At 43.3% G+C, this 21,499-nt stretch overlaps 1 pseudogene; it reads right to left on the reverse strand.

Moving 5' to 3' along the window:
- Positions 1-12,598: 12,598 nt before the first annotated feature.
- Positions 12,599-14,017, reverse strand: LOC101010464 (annotated as a pseudogene).
- Between the last annotated feature and the right edge of the window lie 7,482 nt (positions 14,018-21,499).

The following is a 21,499-nucleotide window of genomic DNA, read 5'->3' on the forward strand; positions in this document are numbered from 1 at the left end:
GGCAACAGATGATCAGGAAGACAACCAATCAGAATTGCAGGCTTCTCTGGGAGATTATTTTTCTCAAGATTGGCAACAATTTCTAGGAGAATCTCACAAGCCTCTTTTGTTCCAATTATCTTTCCAAGGACAGTCTTAAATGAACAGACCAGGTGGTGACAGGAACTCAGGGCTCCTGACTACACAGCAAAACAAGATAGGCGTTCTTGGGAATATTTTCAATTACGTTATCAGGACAGATTCTTTAGACGGTTTTATTATGCAAAACAGTATCTCTTTCCATGTAGTTGCAGGCAAAAAATATTCACTTCTATTTTACATTTTAAAAATTATGTTCCTTAATTTTTTTAAAAAAAACATTTTTTCCATTACTTTTTGACACTCCCTTTGTTAATGGTTGCAGACTTGCATTTTGTTTAATTTTAAAATTAATTTATTTATGTTTTTAAGATAGGGTTTTCCTCTGTCACCTAGGTCGAACTGCAGTGGCATGTACATGACTCACTGCAGCCTTGACCTCCTGGTCTCAAGCGATCCTCCTGCCTCAACCTACCAAGTAGCTGGGACCAAAGGCATGCACCTCCATGTCTGGCTAATTTTTAAAACCATTTTTTTTTTTTTTTTTTTTTTTTTCCTGTAGAGACAAGGTCTCACTATGTTGCCCAGGCGGGTCTTGAACTTCTAGACTCAAGCAATCCTCCTTCCTCCTTAGCTGGGCTTGGTAGTGCAATCCTCCTGCCTTTGCCTCTTGGAGGCAATCTTCCTCCCTTTGTCTCTGAAAGTGTTGGATTACAGGTGTGAGCACTATGAATGAATCCTAAGCTGTGTGACATTAGGCAAGTTACTTAACTTCCCTGTGCCTCAGTTTTCTTGTCTGTAAAATGGGCATAAAATAGTACTGACTGTGGTAGTTCTAATAAGCGTCTACAAATTCTTTACATTCCTCTTTTACAAAGATGGATTCTGGCCAGGCATGGTGGTTCACACCTGTAAATCCCAGCACTTTGGGAGGCTGAGGTGGGAGCATTGTTTGAGCCCAGGAGACCAGCCTGGGCAACATAGCAAGACCCTGTCTCTATTAAAAATATATTTAAAAATTGAAAAAATAAAAAGGTGGATTCCAGTTCCTGTCCTCTAGAATGTGGGCAGCCCCACTGACTTGCTTCTCATGAATAGATGCTAAGTGATAGCTGAGGTTAGATCAGAAAAGGTGACGCAGCCACTGTCTGACTGCAGACCTCTGAGAGACCTAGAGCTGCCACTCCCTAGCTCAGCTACTCCTGAATTCCTGACTCCTAGACACTGCAAGAGATAATAAATGATGATGATAATGATGGTGATGATGATTTTTGAGACGGAGTCTCAGCCTGTCACCCAGGCTGGAGTGCAGTGGCATGATCTTGGCTCACTGCAACCTCTGCCTCCAGGGTTCAAGTGATTCTCCTGCCTCAGCCTCCGAGGTAGCTGGGATTACAGGCGCCTGCTACCATGCCTGGTTAATTTTTTGCGTTTAGTAGAGATGGGCTTTCACCATGCTGGCCAGGCTGGTCTCAAACTCCTGGGCTCAAGTGATCCACCTGCCTCAGACTCCCAAATGTTGGGATTACAGTGTGAGCCACCACTCCCAGCCCCTCTTCCTCTTCTTATAAGGGTACTAATCCTATCATGGGGGTCCCAGCCTCCTGATCTGATCTAAATCCAATTACCTCCAAAATGCCCCGCCTCCAAATAACATCACACTGGTGGTTATGGCTTCAACATATGAATTCAGAGAGGACACAAACATTCAGTCTACAACACTCAAGCAAGCAGAAAATGGTAAGAATAATATGATTTCTCTTTTTCAGTCCATTGTCTGTGTGTCAGATATTCATGAGCATACACATTATGTTCATATACATGATCTCACTTACCATGATCCTGATGTAGTGAGTAAGTTATCTATCGCTGTGTAACAAATCAGGCCAAGACTTACTGGTTGATGCGGTTTGGCTCTGTGTTCCCACCCAAATCTCATCTCAAATTGTAATCCCCATGTATTAAAGGAAGGAGGCAATTGGATCATGGGGATGGTTGTTTCCCCATGCTGTTCTCATGATAGCAAGTGAGTCCTCGTGAGATCTAATGTTTTTAATGTTTTGTTTGTTTTGTTTTGTTTTGTTTTTTGAGATAGAGTCTTGCTCTGTCGCCCAGGCTGGAGTGCAGTGGTGCGATCTTGGCTCACTGCAAGCTCTGCCTCCCAGGTTCACACCATTCTCCTTCCTCAGCCTCCCGAGTAACTGGGACTACAGGCGCCTGCCACCATGCCCAGCTAATTTTTTTTTTTTATTTTAGCAGAGACAGGGTTTCCACCGCGTTAGCCAGGATGGTCTCGATCTCCTGACATCATGATCCACCTGCCTCAGCCTCCCAAAGTACTGGGATTACAGGCTTGAGCCACTGCGCCTGGCAGATCGAACGGTTTTATAAGTGTTTGATAGTTCTTCCTTCACACGCTATCTCATTTCCTGTCATGTAAGACATGCCTACTTCCCCTTCCGCCATTATTGTAAGTTTCCTGAGGCCTCAGCCACGCAGAACTGTGAGTCAATTAAACCTCTTTTCTTTATAAATTACCCAGTCTTAGGCAGTTATTTATAGCAGTGTGAAAATGGACAAATACACTGGTATACAACAACAATGGGCCAGGTGTGGTGGCTCATGTTTGTAATCCCAGCACTTTGGGAGGCTGAGGCAGGCAGATCACTTGAGGTCAGGGGTTCGAGACCAACCTGGCCAACATGATGAAACCCCGTCTCTACTAAAAATACAAAAATTAGCTGGGCTTGGTGGCACACACCTGGAATCCCAGCTACTTGGGAGGCTGAGGCAGGAGAATCGCTTAAACCTGAGAGGCGGAGATTGCAGTATATATGTGTATGTGTATATATGTGTGTGTGTGTGTATATATATGTGTATATATATATTTTTTGAGACATAGTCTGGCTCCATCGCCCATGCTGGAGTGCAGTGGCACAATCTCAGCTCATTGCAACCTTACCTCCTGTGTTCAAGCGATTCTCCTGACTCAGCCTCCTGAATAACTGGGATTACAGGTGCCAGCCACCATGCCCAGCTAACTTTTGTATTTTAGTAGAGACAGGGTTTTACCATGTTGGCCAGGCTGGTGTTGAACTCCTGTCCTCAGGTGATCCACCCGCCTCGGCCTCCCAAAGTGCTGGGATTATGGGCGTGAGCCACCGCGCCTGGCTTCAGACAATATTTCTTGAGCACCTACTAGGTGCCAAGTCATCTTCTTGGTACTGGGAACACAGCAATGAACAAATCAGACAGCAGTCCCTGTCTTTGTGGAGTCTTCCTTCTCATGGGGGGTACTCAGGCAGCAATAATGTAGAGACATTAAATATGTGGTTTATTATGGGTTTAAAAAGAAGCTCAGGGCTGGGCACAGTGGCTCACACCTTTAATCCCAGCACTTTGGGAGGCCGAGGCAGACAGATCACGAGGTCAGGAGTTTGAGACCAGCGTGGCCAATATGGTGAAACCCTGCCTCTACTAAAAATACAAAAATTAGCCAGGTGAGGTGGCAGGCGCCTGTAATCCCAGCTACTTGGGAGGCTGAGGCAGAAGAATCACTTGAACCCAGGAGGCGGAGCTTGCAGTGAGCCGAGATGGTGCCACTGCATTCCAGCCTGGGCAACAGAGGGAGACTGTCTCAAAAGCAAAAAAAAAAAAAAGGCTCAGTCCTCTTCCCCTACATTTTGCTGATCCTGCCTCCATGTCTCCCTCTCCAGGAGTCTGTCATCATTGTGTCCTCACCTCTAACCTGCTGGCTGGTTGTGGTACCATAGTCCCTAGCCTGATTCCTCCACTCCTGAGCCCCGTGCTGCCCTGGAGGAAGGTGGCCACATTTAGCAACTAAAAAGATAGAATGCCAAGTTAAATTTGAACTTCAGATAAACAATGAGGTGCTTTTCTTTAAAAGTATAAGTATATCCCAAATGTTGCATGGATATACTCACACTAAAAAAGTATTTGTTATTTATCTGAAATTCAAATTTAACTGGGTGACATGTTTTTATAAAAAATTCCTTTTGAAAAAAAATTTTTTTTTTGAGACAGAGTCTCGCTCTGTCGCCTGGGCTGGAGTGTAGTGGCGCGATCTCGGTTCACTGCAAGCTCCGCCTTCCGGGTTCACGTCATTCTCCTGCCTCAGCCTCCCGAGTAGCTGGGACCACAGGCACCTGCCACCACGCCCGGCTAATTTTTTGTATTTCTAGTAGAGATGGGGTTTCACCGTGTTAGCCAGGATAGTCTGGATCTCCTGACCTTGTGATCCGCCCGCCTCGGCCTCCCAAAGTGCTGGGATTACAGGTGTGAGCCACCGCGTCTGGCCTGAAATGTTTTTATGGGTACAGAGGAAGTGTATACATTTATAGGATACATGAGATATTTTGAAACAGGCCTGCAATGTGTAATTATCACGTCAGGGTAAATGGGGTATCTATCCCCTCAAGCATGTACAATTTCTTTGTATTGTGTACACCCCAAATATACTCTTTTAGTTATTTAAAATGTACAGTAAAGTATGGGTTTGTTTTTTTCTTCTTTTTTTTTTTTTAGATAGAGTCTTGCTCTGTCACCCAGGCTGGAGTGCAGTGGTACAATCTTGGCTCACTGCAACCTCTGCCTCCTGCTTCAGCCTCCTGAGTAGCTGGGAATACAGGTGTGCACCACCACACCTGGCTAGGTTTTGTATTTTTAGTGGAGACGGAGTTTCACCATGTTGTCCAGGATGGTCTCGAACTCCTGACCTCAGGTGATCCACCGCCTCGGCCTCCCAGGCTCACACCTGGGATTACAGGTGTAAGCCACCACACCCAGCCCTAAAATGTATTGTTGACTGTAGTCACCCTGTTGTGCTATCAAATACTAGAACGTATTCGTTCTACTTAACTATATTGTTATAACTACTAACCATCCCCACTTCGCCGTGCCCCACTACCCTTCCTAGCCCCTGGTAACCATTCTTCTACTCTCCATCTCCATGAACTCAATTGTTTTAATGTTTAGCTTCCACAAATGAGTGAGAACATGGGACATTTTTTTTTTTTTCCGTGCCTGGCTGTTTTCACTTAACATAATGGTCTCTGGTTCCCTCCATGTTGTTGAAAATGACAGGACCTCAATCTTTGTTATGGTTGAAAAGTACCCCATTGTGGCTGGGCACAGTGGTTCACACCTGTAATCTCAGCATTTTGGGAAGTCGAGGCGGGAGGATCACCTGAGGTCAGGAGTTTGTGACCAGCTTGCCCCAACATAGTGAAACCTCATCTCTACTAAAGATACAAGAAAAAATTAGCTGGGTGTGGTGGTGTGTGCCTGTAATCCCTGCTACTCGGGAGGCTGAGGCAGGAGAATGGCTTGAACCCAGGAGACGGCGGTTGCAGTGAGCCAAGGTCGTGCCATTGCACTCCAGCCTAGGCAACAGGGTGAGACTGTGTCTCAAACAAAACAAAACAAAACACCAGTACCCCATTGTGCATAGGTACCACATTTTATCCATATGTCTGTTGGTGGACACTCAGCTTGCTTCCAAATCTTGGCTATGGTGAACTGTGCCGCAACAAACATGAGGGTGCAGGTATCTCTTGGATACACTGACTTCCTTCCTTTTGGGTATATACATAGCATGGGATTGCTGGATCATATGGTAGTTCTCTTTATAGTTTTTTGAGGAACCTCCATACTGTTCTCCAGAGTGGCTGTACTAATTTACATTCCCACCAACAGTGTTGCCAGCACTGTTATTACATATTTTGGATAAAAGCCATTGTAACTGGGGTGAGGTGATATCTCGTTGTAGTTTTGACTCACATTTTTCTGATGGTCAATGATGTTGATGTTGAGTACCTTTTCATACACCTGTTTGCCACTTGTGTGTCTTCCAAAAAATGTCTATTCTGATCATTTGCCCTTAGGTTTTTCCAAATATAAGATCATATTATCTGCAAATAAGGATAATTTGACTTCTTCCTTTCCAATCTGGATGCCCTTTATTTCCTTCTCTTGTGTGATTGCTGTAGCTAGGACCTCCAGTACTATGTTGAGGAACAGTGGTGGAAGTGGGCATCCTTTTTTTGCTTCAGATCTTAGAGGAAAGGTTTTCAGTTTTCCCCCTTCAGTATGATATTAGCTGTATGTCTGTCATATATGACTTTTGTTGTGTTGAGGTATGTTCCTTCTATACCCAGTTTTTTGAGGGTTTTTATCACGAAGGGATGTTGAATTTTATTAAAGGCTTTGTCAGCATCAATTGAAATGATCATATGGTTTTTGTCCTTCATTTTATTGATCTGATGTATCACATTGACTGATTTGCATATGTGGAACCATCCTTGCATCCCTGGGATAAATCCCATTTGGTTATGATAAATGTGAGTGACCTTGCTTTATCTGGCAATACAACTATGAAGTCAGAACTGTTCAAACTGAGGCTGGGAGTGGTGGCTCATGCCTGTAATCCCAGCACATTGGGAGACTGAGGCAGGCGGATCACTTGAGGCCAGGAGTTGGAGACCAGCCTGGCCAACATGGCGAAACCCTGTGTCTATTAAAAATGCAAAAAGTAGCTGGGCGTGGTGGCACAGGCCTGTGATCCCAGCTACTCGGGAGGTTGATGCAGGAGAATCACTTGAACCTGGGAGGTGGAAGTTGCAGTGAGCCGAGATCACACCACTGCACTCTAGCCTGGGTGACAGAACAAAACAAAACAAAACAAAAAACTGTTCAAACTAGAACTTTCTACCTCGTCACTCTGTTTGCCATTGTTTCCCACCAGGTGGAGCCGTGGTCATATTTATTATCTTTACATCTTAACATGTTTACTTATGGTGGGATGACCTCCAGTGGTCCAGCCTTGTGGTATTCATGCCCTTCTGGAACCTATGCCCCTTTGTGTATAGATTTGGCATAGTGACAAGCTTCTAACAAACAGCATATGGCAGAAGTGATGGGATGTCACTTCTGGGACAGGTTACTGGAACACTGGTTTATGTCCTGCTGGTCCTCCCCACCTTGCCTTGCTTGTTCTGTGGAAGGGGCTGCCATGCTGGGAACTGCCCAGTGAAAGGCTCATGGGGCAAGGAACTGATGCCTCCAGTCAACAGCCAGCAAGGACCTGAGGGCTGCCCACTGCCATGAGTGAGCTTGGAAGCAGATTTTCCACCCTGAGATGCCTGCAGCTCCAGCCAGCCCCTTGACTCTAGCCTTGAGGAACCTACAGCCAAAGGCATCCGGTTACCCTCACCCTGATTCCTGACTGTTGGAAATTGTGACATCGTAAATGTTTCTTGTTTTAAGCCAATACATTTTGGTGTAATTTTTGTTTTGTTTTTGTCTTTTTGAGACAGTGTCTCACTTTGTCGCCTGGGCTGGAGTGCAGTGGTACGATCATGGCTCACTGCGTGCAGCCTTGGCCTCCCAGGCTCAAGTGATCCTCCTGCCTCGGCCTCTCAAAGCACCAAGGTTATAGGCATGCGCCACAATGCCTGGCCTGGCATAATTTGTTATGTGGCAGTAGATAACTAATACATAAGTAATACATATTCTTCTCCCGACTCCCTCTTTTTCCCCCCTCACTGGACTGTCATGTCTGTGAGGGTAGGGACGATTATCAGTATTGTAACCTGTGTGTCATCAGACAGCACAGCACAGGGTATGTTTGTGCCTGGTGTTCAAAAGTTCGTGAGACCAGGCAGAATGGCTCATGCCTCTAATCCCAGCACTTTGGGAGGTCAGGGAGGGCAGATCACCTGAGCTCAGGAGTTTGAGACCAGCCTGGGCAACATGGTGAAACTCCACTTCTGCAAAAAATACAGAAATCAGTGGACCTGTCAGTCACATGTACAAAATATGTTCACAGCAACACCTAGATTAGTGTTTGATCAAATAACTGGGTACCAGGTCTAGTGTATTAGTCTGCTCTCATGTTGCTGATAAAGACATACCCAAGACTGGGTTATTTATAAATAAAAAGAGGTTTAGGCCAGGCATGGTGGCTCACGCCTGTAATCCCACCACTTTGGGAGGCTGAGGCGGGCGGATCACGAGGTCAGGAGATCAAGACCATCCTGGCTAACACAGTGAAACCCCGTTTCTACTAAAAAAAACCACAAAATACAAAAAATTAGCCGGGTGTGGTGGCAGGGGCGCCTGTAGTCCCAGCTACTCCGAAGGCTAAGGCAGGAGAATGGTGTGAACCCGGGAGGCGGAGCTTGCAGTGAGAAGAGATTGCGCCACTGCACTCCAGCCTGGGCGACAGAGCTAGATTCTGTCTCAAAAAAATGAGGTTCCTTTTTTATTTCAGGCATAATCCAGGTCTTGTCACCCCTGTTGAAGACTCTCCAAGGCTCTGTCTTATGCATGAAATAAAAAAGGAACCTCAGGGCCGGGCACGGTGGCTCAAGCCTGTAATCCCAGCACTTTGGGAGGCCGAGACAGGCGGATCATGAGGTCAGGAGATCGAGACCATCTTGGCTAACACGGTGAAACCCCGTCTCTACTAAAAAAATACAAAAAACTAGCCGGGCGAGTTGGCGAGCACCTATAGTCCCAGCCACTCGCGAGGCTGAGGCAGGAGAATGGCGTAAACCCGGGAAGCAGAGCTTGCAGTGAGCTGAGATCCGGCCACTGCACTCCAGCCTGGGCAACAGAGCGAGGCTCCTTCTCAAAAAAAAAAAAAAAAAAAAAAAAAAAAAAGGAGCCTCTATACCTTGATCTCTTCCTGCCTCGAGTTGAGACTTCACTGAGTCTTGCTCACTGGGGGCTGCCCTTCTCTGGCCTCTCTCAGATCCTTAAGTCCTCCAAGTCCTTTACTAAAGATCTCTGTATTGGCCAGGCGTGGTGGCTTACATCTGTAATCCCAGCACTTTGGGAGGCCAAGACAGGTGGGTCACCTGAGGTCAGGAGTTCAAGACCAGCCTGGCCAACATGTGAAACCCGCCTCTACAAAACAAAAATTAGCCAGGCGTGGTGGTGTGCACCTGTAATCCCAGCGGCTCAAGAGGCTGAGGCTGGAGAATTGCTTGAACCTGGGAGGCGGAGGTTGCAGTGAGCTAAGATGGTGCCATTGCACTCCAGCCTGGGAGACAGAGTGAGACTCCGTTCCAAAAAAAGAAAAAAAAGGATCTCTATACTTTCACTTTCTCTTCTCCATGCCTGGGCCTCTCCTCTTGTCACTGCCCTTACCCACCATAGCTACCTCCTTCGTATTCCTCCCTGCCAGGTGTCACCAACTCAGAGTGACCTTCCCCAGCCCTGCTCCCTAAAGCAGAGTCCTCCTGCAGTCATTTTCCACCACATCACCTAGTTGGACTTTCCTGGTAGCACATTTTTTTGCTCCGTGAAATGATTGTATTTCCAGTTATTTATTTAGTTTCCACTTATCCTTATCCTAGTAGACGGAAAGCCCCAAGAGAGCTCAGACTTGGTTTGGTGACTGCTCTCTCTGTCCCATCAGTGACAGTGTCAGCGTCCTCAGATCTGGGATTATTCATGTGAGTCCAACACCCCCAGAGCCCTCGAGAAGAAAGGGAGAGGCCGTGGTGGGATGGACATCCCTGCCTGCTCAGCCCTTCTCCCTGGGATCTCTTGGATCTGAACAGCAGCAAGAGATCAGGGCAAATAAATCACTCAATGCTTGTGTGTTTTGTGCGTGTTTTTAGTGCCTCCAGATGCTGAGCATTCGAGGGTTGGTTTCTGAGGTTTTCTGAAATATGCTGGGGCCTTAGTATTGGAAGCAAATTAGGATATCTGTTGTCTGCCTGTGCTCTGTGTCAACCTGAGGAACTCTCGGCTGGGCCACGTGGAGGGTACACAGGGTGGGCCTCACAACCCCAGCCCCAGCCTTCCTTCTCCTTGTGTTTTTGCAGCACCTGACCCACCTGCTCCCAACCTGCATTTTAGCTTTGACACTTGTGCTATAACTTGTCCTGCCAGTGTTTCGCTGAGACCAAGCATGCCGGAAATGCAGCTTCCCTTGTCATCACTTATCCTCATTGGCTAACAGGTGTTCTACTCTTTTTATTTTATTTTATTTTATTTTATTTTATTTGAGACAGGGTCTTGCTCTGTCACCCAGGCTGTAGTGGAGTGGTGCAGTCTCAGCTCACTGCAACTTCAGCCTCCTGGGCACAAGCAATTCTCCTGCCTCAGCCTCCCGAGTAGCTGGGATTACAGGCACCCGCCACCATGCCCGGCTAATTTTTCTATTTTTAGTAGAAACGGGGTTTCACGACGTTGGTCAGGCTGGTCTCAAACTCCTGACCTCAGGTGATCCACCTGCTTTGCCTCCCAGAGTGCTGGGATTACAGGTGTGAGCCACTGCGCCAGCTGAAAATAATTTTTAAACCTTATTTTCCAAGTGTTGAATAATTTTCCTGCACAGAGCTCCTGAAATCATCTTATCTCTAAAGGTAACTCTTGATAAGATAAAGGGCTGGTCTGATTCCGGTTTGTACTATCCTTCATTAAAATATCGGAGAACCCACAATTGTGATGGGAAGTAGAAAACAAATTGGAGCTTAATTTGTGGCATATATTCCCAATCCCAATGATCAATAATGTCTGTATATCATTTATATTAGTACACAGATTCAGTGGTGGCTGTTTCATGTGGTCTCTGAATTGTGCCTTTATATAGTGTAGGTTCTGTCCTATTTGGCTTGGTAAACTTACATAGGTAAAACAAGAGGTGTTAATAGAACACAGAGGCCTCCTTGTTGTATGGTTAGTACATCTAGAATGATGTGGTGGTGAGCACTGCTAAAACCAGAGAATTAGCTTCTGTCTGGAGATTATGTAAGGAATCTGGAGTTGCATATTTGAACTGGACTCTACTAGTCTGGAACTGTTTCTTTTACTGCCTACTTTTTTTGTTTTTGTTTTTGTTTTTGAGACAGAGTCTCCCTCTGTCACCTGGAGGTGGAGTGCAGTGGCATGCTCTCGGTTCACTACTTTTGTATTTTTGTATTTTTTATTTTTGTATTTTTTGGTAGAGACAGGGTTTCACCATGTGGCCAGGCTAGTCTCAAACTCCTGACCTCAGGTGATCACCTCCCAAAGTGCTGGGATTACAGCCATGAGCCACCACGCCCTACTGCCTACTTTTATGGGTGAATTCTTTCTCCTTCAAGATCCTTTAAGTCTGGACTGAGATCCTGTAAACCACAGCATATGTACTGGTTTAATTTCCTGGGAGGACTTGTGGGATCTGGTTCTACAAATGAAGTTCTACACATCAGCCTTTGTTCCATAATGGTGGGCTTTTCATACTAGATTAACTGGCTTTATTCTCACATATGATATTGTCAGTATAGCCTTGGTAGTACATTTCATTTGTCTACATCCTTGCAACTATGGGAGCCAATGCATATTAAACCCATGAAAATGCCACATTGTCAGGAAGGATGAAGTTATTTGTAATAATATCTACCCATTATTCTAAGTAGTTGCACAGACTACTTAGTCAATTGATGTTTTTCATATTTTTATCAGAATCATTATGAATCTTTCCGGATATAATATATGTAAATATGGTTCAGTTATTTATTGATACATTATAACCATAAAATTCAAGCACAGTCAATGTTCTTTGTTAAGGAACAGTTATAATTTTTCTAAGCCTTACCCATCATAAATGCATTTATCTGTATTCTGATTAGAATTATTATAATATTTCAGTCTCTGATGACTTGTTAGCTTATAATTTTTTTTTTTGAGACAGTCTTGGTCTGTTACCCAGGCTGGAGTGCAGTGGTGCAATCATGGCTCACTGTAGCTTTGATTTCCTGGGCTCAGGCAATCTTCCCACCTCAGCCTCCTGAGCTGGGACTACAGCTGGCTCGCCTGGCTAATTTTTTTTTGTAATTATTTTTTGTAGAGATGGGGTCTCACTATATGGCCCAGACTGGTCTCAAACTCCTGGGCTCAAGACATCATCCTACCCCTACCTTCCAAAGTGTTAGGATTACAGGCGTGAGCCACCGCACCCGGACAGTTTATACTTTATATTGAGATTTGACACTGGATATGTTTTCCAGAATTTGGAAGAGTCAGATGGAAAACTACTACTGAAAGGCTTTCATTCCAATTTCCACAAGTATAAATGTTAAATTGAAAGTTGTCAGTGGGTCACAAAGAAAGGAAAAGAGCTTCTTCCTATGCCCATAAAAAGGAAGGACATTTGTAAAGCAATTCTCAATAATATTAAAAATAAATAACCACAAGTAGATTTCCTTCATAGGTTTCATTTTGTTCTATGTAAATAGGAGTCTTTTTTTTTTTTTTTTTAATCAAATACAGAGTTAGTCATCATGAAATAATCTACTTATGGACTAGAAAGAAGTCTGAAAATCCTGTTTCTACTTCTGGTACAAAATATCACAGGTGTCTACTTGAGGTGACAATGCTGGTTTACATGGTGATATGGTTTGCCTGTGTCCCCACCGAAATCTCATCTTGGATTGTAGCTCCCACAATTCCCATGTGCTGTGGGAGGGACTCGGTGGGAGGTAATTGAATCATGGGGGCAGGTCTTTCTCGTGCTGTTCTCACAAGATCTGATGGTTTTTTTGTTCTTTTTTTTTTGGCTGAGGACAGGGGACTTTATTGATGGTACACCACAAAGTGTGGCTCCCTAGACCCCTCCCTCTTCAGGGCATCTGCATGGAAACTGTGAGGAAGGGAGATTCTCAGTGTGGTGAGGGACTGAGTGTGGCAGGGACTCCCTAGCAGTGAGGACCTCTGTCTTCCTCTCATGCTGTCTCTGGGGCTGGTGGTCTGGGGGTCTTACTCCTTGGAGGCCATGTGGGCCATGAGGTCCACCATCCTGTTGCTGTAGCCAAATTCATCATCATACCAGGAAATAAGCTTGACAAAGTGGTTGTTGAGGGCAATGCCAGCCCCAGCATCGAAGGGGGAACAGTGGGTGTCACTGTCGAAGTTGGAGGAGACGACTTGCTGCTCAGCATAGCCCAGGATGCCCTTGAGGAGGCCCTCCAATGCCTGCTTCATCACTTTCTTGATGTCATCCTATTTGGCAGGGTTTTCCCAGATGGCAGGTCAGGTCCGTGACCAACACGTTGGCAGTGGGGATATGGAAGGCCATGCCAGTGATCATCCCATTCAGCTCAAGGATGACCTTGCCTACAGCCTTGGCAGTGCCAGTAGAGGCAGGGATGATATTCTGGAGAGCCCCGCGGCCATCATGCTACTACAGTTTCCCGGAGGGGCCATCCACAGTCTTCTGGGTGGCAGTAATGGCATGGACTGTTGTCATAAGTCCTTCCACAATACCAAAGTTGTCATGGATGACCTTGGCCAGGGGCACTAAGCAGTTGGTGGTGCAGGAGGCATTGCTGATGATCTTGAGGCTGTTGTCATACTTCTCATGGTTCATGCTCATCACGAACATGGGAGCATCAGAAGAGGCGGCAGAGATGATAACCCTTTTGGCTCCTCCCTGCAAGCGAGCCCCAGCCTTCTTCATAGTGGTGAAGACACTGGTCGACTCCATGATGGACTCAGCGCCAGCATCGCCCCATTTGATTTTGGAGGGGTCTTGCACCTGGAAGATGGTAATGGGATTTTCATTGATGACAAGCTTCCTGTTCTCAGCCTTGATGGTGCCATGGAATTTGCCATAGGTGGAATCATACTGGAACATGTAGACCACATAGTTGAGGTCAATGAAGGGGTCATTGATGGCAACAATATCTACTTTACTAGAGTTAAAAGCAACCCTGGTGACCAGGCTCCCAATTCCAACAAGTCCATTGACTCCAGCCTTCAACTTCACCATAGTGTCTCAGGGACGTACGTGGCTGGCAATGCACAAGAAGATGCGGCTGTCTGTTGAACAGGAGGAGCAGAGAGCCAATCTGATGGTTTTTTGTTTTTTTTTTTCTGAGACGGAGTCTTGCTCTGTCGCCCAGGCTGGAGTGCAGTGGCGCGATCTCCGCTCACTGCAAGCTCTGCCTCCCGGGTTCACGCCATTCTCCTGCCTCAGCCTCCCGAGTAGCTGGGACTACAGGCGCCCGCTACCTCGCCTGGCTAGTTTTTTGTATTTTTTTAGTAGAGACGGGGTTTCACCATGTTAGCCAGGATGGTCTCGATCTCCTGACCTCGTGATCCGCCCGTCTCGGCCTCCCAAAGTGCTGGGATTACAGGCTTGAGCCACCGCGCCCGGCCCAATCTGATGGTTTTATAAGGGGGAGTTTCCCTGCACAAGTTCTCTCTCTTGCCTGCTGCCATGTAAGATGTGCCTTTCGCCTTCTGCCATAATTGGAAGGCCTCCCCAGCCCCACGTGGAACTGTAAAGTCCATTAAACCTCTTTTTCTTTATAAATCACCCAGTCTTGGGTATGCTTTTATCAGCAGCGTGAAAACAGACTTATACACATGGGAAAGCCCGAACCCAATGAGTCTATTTCTTGAAGTGTCAATAGCTCAGGGTATCAGGTATTGTCTATTCATCAAGGCACTTTGACTCTCTGTTGTCCAAGACCCAATTTCTGGCCTGTAGTTTCCAGGTAACCTTCAGGAAAGTATGAAAGGAAAGCAGAAGTCATTGATTGTAGGACTAAACAATGATGGGGAATTTACTACAGTGACTAATACTATCTAATAAGAAGAAAACAGAATGCTCTATTAGGGCGTACTATATAATTATTCCAAGAGAATTAGATCAGTGTTTCTCCTGGGCGCAAGAACAAATTATGGACACTGAAGATATTGACACATCACCATCCTGTAAAAGTGGACAGTCTCTGAGATATATTTATAACAGTGACATTTAATGCACAAAATTAATCTAAGGAAGGCTGAGCTCATCTTTTTAATTTGAAAGCATTTTTCACATTGTGTGTTCAAAAATCAGGGAGGTTTTTACACTATTGTTGAATCATTTTAAAAACAGAATCATATCAAATATAGGCTGGGCATGGTGGCTCACGCCTATAATCCCAGCACTTTGAGAGGCCAAGGCAGGTGGATTGCTTGAGCCCAGGAGTTTGAGACAGCCTGAGCAACATTCTCCAGCTGAGGCAGGAGAATCGCTTGAACCCGGGAGGCAAAAGTTGCAGTGAGCCAAGATCACGCCACAGCACTCCAGCCCAGGCAACAGAATGAGACTCTGTCTTGAAAAAAAAAAAAAAAAAAAAAGGATATCAAATATACTTAAGGTTTCTAGTGTCCCGCCCTTGTGTGTATTTCCTGTGGTGGGCTACAAGGCGAGGGAACAGATCTTTGGTGCTTTGGCCACCCAGGAAGGGCCAAAGATTATTTTGAACATACAAACATCTTGATGATTTTTAACTTTTCTTAATTTATAGTCTGATTTTATGAAAGGAAACATCAGAAAGAATTGTCCAAAATACCAATCATTTGACTAAAATAGGTGCATAATTGCCTAAGAGAAAGGAGTAATTATAGCTTGGCTACCCTATTAGCCATAATGACGATCAAGATATTCAAAAATAGGCCAGGCACAGTGGCTTATGCTCGTAGTCCAACTCTTTGGGAGGCTGAGGCAGGAGGATCGTTTGAGTTCAGGAGTTTGAGATCAGCACGGGCCATATAGGGAGACTCTGTCTCTACAATTTTTTTTTTTTTTTTAAATTACCTGGTCATGGTGGTGCATGCCTGTGGTTCCAGCTGAGATGGGATTATCACTTGGCTCTGGGAGTTCAAGGCTGCAGAGAGCCGTGATTGCACCTCTGCACTGCAGCTTGGGTGACAGAGTGAGACCCTGTCTCAAAAAAAAAAAAAAAAAAAAGAAAAGAAAAAGTAAATATAGGCCAGGCACGGTGGCTTATGCCTGTAATCCCAGCACTTTGGTAAACTGAAGTGAGTGGATCACCTGAGATCAGGAGTTTGAAACCAGCCTGGCCAACAAAGCAAAACGCTGTCTCAGACAAGCCTGGCCAACAAGGCAAAACCCTGTCTCTACTAAAAATACAAAAAATTAGCTAGGCATGGTGGCGCAGTGCCTGTAGTCCCAGCTACTTGAGGCCTGAGGTACCTGAACCTGAGAGGCAGAAGTTGCAGTGAGCCAAGATCATGCCATCACTGACTCAGCCTGGGTGACAGAGGAACCGTCTCAAAGATGAATGAATGAATGAATAGCCAAAATAAATAAATAAATAAATAAAGTAGAAGGTAACTATAAGGGAATTTCACTTTTTTTTTTTTTTGAGACGGAGTCTTGCTCTGTCACCCAGGCTGGAATGCAGTGGCCGGATCTCACGCTCACTGCAAGCCTCCTCCTCCTCGGTTCACGCCATTCTCCTGCCTCAGCCTCCCGAAAGGCACCATGCACCTCGCCCACTCGGCCCTCGCTAGTTTTTGTATTTTTTAGTGAGACGGGTTTCACCGTGATAGCCAGGATGGTCTTGATCTCTGATTTCATGATCCGCCTCCGTTCGCCTCCCAAAGTGCTGGGATTACAGGCTTGAGCCACCGCGCCCGGCCGGGAATTTCACTTTTTATAAGTGAGAATCTTTTACTGCACGTTTTAAAAAATAAACAATTCAACAGTATGACAAAGGTCAGCAAAAAGGAAGACAAAGTTAAATCTTCTCAAACAAGAATATTTAGTAAGGCAAGAACCTCTGCTACCCAGACAAACTTCACAGAAGGTAAAGAATAACTTTTTACTATGTTTTGCTGAGAGCAGACTGAATACTTTAAGATCCCTTTATCATTTTAAAGACAGAAAAAAACATCAAATTCTAGTTTTACTGTTTTTGCCCATCATCCAGATGGCATGATACAGTCTGTTTTTCTCATTTTCTTTTTTTTTTTTTTTTTGAGAGGGAGTCTCGCACTGTCGCCCAGGCTGGAGTGCAGTGGCCGGATCTCAGCTCACTGCAAGCTCCGCCTCCCAGGTTTACGCCATTCTCCTGCCTCAGCCTCCCTATAGCTGGGACTACAGGCGCCCGCCACCTCGCCCGGCTATTTTTTTTGTATTTTTTAGTAGAGACGGGGTTTCACTGTGTTAGCCAGGATGGTCTCGATCTCCTGACCTCGTGATCCGCCCGTCTCGGCCTCCCAAAGTGCTGGGATTACAGGCTTGAGCCACCGCGCCCGGCCTCTCATTTTCTTTTTAAAATCTTATATGTTAACCCATACTTATACATTATCCAGGTGTTCAAAGATTATTCATTAAGTAGCTCAATATTAGTTTGAGGCCATAAAATTAAAAAGAATCTTGTATAGTATGTTTAAACTGGCACTACAGTATGTCATAATCTTATTTTCACTGAGTATATATTCTAGGTTGGCATTTACTTTTTCTCAGCCCTTTAAAAATATGATTCATTGTCTTCTGATTGAGAAGTCAGCTGTCAGCTTTAATGTTCCTCCTTTGAAGGTAATGCACCCTTTTTTATATGACTGCTTTTAAGATTTTTCTCTTTGCCTTTGTCTTTTAGGAGTTTTACTATAATGTGTCTGTGTTTGATTTCCTTCATGTTTATTTTATTTTGGGTTTGAAAGACTTCTTGAATTTGTGGATTAGTGTCTTTCATCAGTTCTGAAACATTTGCAGATGTTATGCCTGTGAATATTGCTTCTGCACCATTTCCTCTCTGTATGTCTTCAGGGACTGCAGAAGTCAGCTCACCTCTCTGAGATACTGAGCAATTAGTCTTTTATGGATCAGGCTTACGGTTTCCTTAGTAGGAAAATTTCCTCAAATGCTTGGTAAGTTTTTGGTCTATTTGCTTCCAATCAATTCCATTTATGAGTCCCACCCCTAAAGATCTCTTCTAGATATAATGCTTAAGCATTTAGACTTTTTCTTTTTCTTATGGGAAATTTTAAACTGTCCAAAAGCAGGGAGAATGTATAATGAAACTTCTTATGTTCAATGATTGCCAATATATGTCAGTCTTATTTCATCTATATACTCCTACTTTCCCTTATGATTGGATTATTTTAAAGCAAATTGCAGACATAGTATTTAACTTATAAACACTTCAGTATGTATCTCCAAGAGATAACTACTATTAAAAACATAATTACAATATAATTACAATATCCCCCCAATATTAAAAATATTTTCTCTTAATTTTTTTTTTTGAGGCAGGGTCTTGCTCCATTGCCCAGGCTGGGGTGCTGTGGCATGATCACGGCTTGGTGCAGCCTCCACCTCCTTGATTCAAGTGATTCTCCCACCTCAGCCTCCAAAGTAGCTGGAACTACAGGTGTATGCCGACATGCCTGGCTAATTTTTTATTATTATTATTTTTTTTTTGTAGAGATGGGGTCTTGCTATGTTGCTTAGGCTGGTCACAAATTCCTGGATTCAAGCAATCTTCCCACCTTGGCCTCCCAAAGTATTGGGATTACAGGCATGAGCCACTGCACCTGGCCAATACTTTCTTAATATCACCAAGTATCTAGTCAGTGTTCAAATTTGTCCAATTGTCTCATAATTTTAAAACATTTTCAATCAGGATCAAAACAAAGTCCATATATTTCATTCAACTAATACACCTCCCCTTCTTTTTTTCTTTGTGATTTTTAAATAGCTTTATTTAGAGAAAATCCATGTATCATATAATCCATCCATTTAAAGGTTACAGTTCGATGGCTTTTAGTATATTCACAGAGTTGTGCAACTATCACCCTTATCTAATTCTAGAACATTTCATCATCCCAAAAAAGAAACCCTATGCTGGTTGGCAGCCCCTGCAACCACTCAGTTTCTTCTTTTTCTACAGATTTGCCTATTATGGTTATTTCATATAAATGAAATCATACAACATGTGGGCTTCTGTGTCTGGCTTCTTTCACTTAGTATAATGTTTTAAAGATTCATCCATATTGTAGCATGGATCATTATTTAATTTCTTGCAGTTATTTTTTGGAGAAACCAGGTCATTTTCTCCTATAGCTTTTCCACATTCTGAATTCTGCTGACTGCATCCATGTGGGGTTTCTTAATGTATTCCTCTGTTCCCTGTTTATCCTGTAAACTAGTATTTAGAACTAGAAGCTCAATCAAATTTAAATCTCACTCTTTGGCAAGACAACTTTACAGATGGTGCAGTGAGCTTCCATAAGGTGTCTGTAAGCCATTGATAGTTCCTGTGATCACTCCACATTTATAGCAGCTATTTGAGACCACTGGAAACAACAATCTTGAATGGAACAATAATATATGGAATCAGATTTTTGCTACTGGTCTGATTCTCCTTTTCTGGCCATGAAATATTAATGTCCATTCTCAAAAAGGCGTGGAGGTTCTCTCTTGTTGTTAGTAACCTTGTCAATCTGTAAGACTCCAAGCCTCTAGACTCACAATACATTTATATGTTAAGCTAAAGAAAGAAAATGCCTCTTTCCTTTGCTGAATTTTACTTCTGTCCATCTTTGTTTGTGAACTGGTCAATTCTTGCCTGGGAGCATTTCTGACCTATGATTTGTTAAAAGTAGCAGGAAGTAGCCAGAACACATCAATATCCTGCCTTTTAAAAACCATTCCCCCACAGACATATAGATCAATGGAATATAACTGAGATTCCAGAAATAAACTCTCATATTCATGGCCAATTGATTTTCAACAAGAGTGCCAAGATCATTTAACGGGGGAAGGAATAGTCTTTTTATCTAATGGTGCTGGGATAATTGGATATCCACAAGCAAAGGAATAAAGTTGGACCCCTACCTCACACCATATACAAAAATTAACTCAAAACAAATGAAAGACCTAATTGTAACAGCTAAAAGTATACAATCTTAGAAGAAAACATAGAGTAGGCCTTGATGATCTTAAACTAGGCAATGATTTCTTAAATATGTCATGAAAGGCATGAACAACTACAGAAAAAAATAGGTAAATGGGGCATCATCAAATTGTAAAACTTTCATGCTTTGAAGAGTACCATCAAGAAAGTAAAAAGACAAACAGAATGGGATAAAATATTTGTAAATTATATATATAGTAAGAGTCTAGCATCTGAGAGATATATATATATGTATATATATAATATATAATTCTTGCAACTCAACAACAAAATATAAACAATCCCAATTTAAAATGGGAAAATAATTTAAACAGACATTACTTTGAAGAAGATATACAAGTGACCAAGAAGTGCATGAAAAGAAGGAAACATCATTAGTCATTAGGAAAATGCAAATCAAAATCACAATGAGATACTTTACACCCACTATGATGGCTATAATAAAAATGACAGACAACAACAAGTCTTGGAAAAGATGTGGAAAAATTATAATTCTCTTGCATTGCTAGTGGGGAATGTAAAATGGTATAGCAACTTTGGAAACCAACTTGGCAGCTCTTCAAAAGTTAAACATAGAGTTACCATATGGCCCAGCAATTCCACTCTAGATATATACCCAAGAACATATGTTCACACAAAAACTCATACATGAATGTTTAGGGCAGTATTATTTATAAGATTCCCAAAATAGAAATAACCTAAATGTCTCTCAACTGATGAATAGATAAATAAAATTTAGGATATCCATACAATGGAATGTTATTCAGCCTTAAAAAAAAAATGAAATTTGAACACATGATACAACATGGATGAACCCAGAAAACATTATGCTCAGTGAAAAAAGCCAGACACAAAAGGCCACATACTGTATTATTTTATATTTCTAAGATATCTAGAATGGACAAATCGACATAGACAGAAAGTAGGTTAGAGGTTGCAAAGGGCTGGGGGTAGAAGAGAATGGAGAGTGATTACTAATGGGTATGGGGTTTCTTTTTAGGGCAATGAAAAAGGTCAAGCATTAGATTGTGGTGATGGTTGCACAACTTTGTGAATATATAAAATACACTAAATTGTATACTTTAAAGGAGGTGAATTTTGTAGTAGATGAATGATATCTCAATTTAAAAATTATAACAACAAATTATTCCCTAAATAACAATTACAGTGTTGTTTGGGGTGATGAAAAGTTCTAGAAATAGATAGTGGTGATGATTTCACAACATTGTGAATGCAATTAATACCACTTAATTGCACACTTAAAAGTGGTTAAAATAGCAACTTTCATGTTATATATATTTTACTACAATAAAAAACCCTATTTTTTAACAGCTCCCTAAACCATAGACTTCATAAGTATGTGGACTATCTTCAATGTTATCGCAGATGATTTCTCTACTAAATGATTTTACACAGCCCCATAGGGGTCATTGGCCATGAGGTCTGCAAAATCTTTTTTTTTTTTTTTCTGAGATACAGTCTCTCTCTATCACCCAGGCTACAGTGCAATGGCACCATCTGGGCTCACTGCAACCTCTGCCTGCCGGGCTCAAGCAATTCTCTCACCTCAGTCAACTGAGTAGCTGGGATTACAGGCAACTGTCATCATCCCTGGCTAATTTTTGTATTTTTGTAGAGATGGAGTTTCACCATGTTGGCCAGGCTGGTCTTGAACTCCTGACCTCAGG

The sequence above is a fragment of the Papio anubis genome, chromosome 20 (genome assembly GCF_008728515.1).
Source record: "Papio anubis isolate 15944 chromosome 20, Panubis1.0, whole genome shotgun sequence".
Taxonomy (NCBI): Eukaryota; Metazoa; Chordata; class Mammalia; order Primates; family Cercopithecidae; genus Papio; species Papio anubis.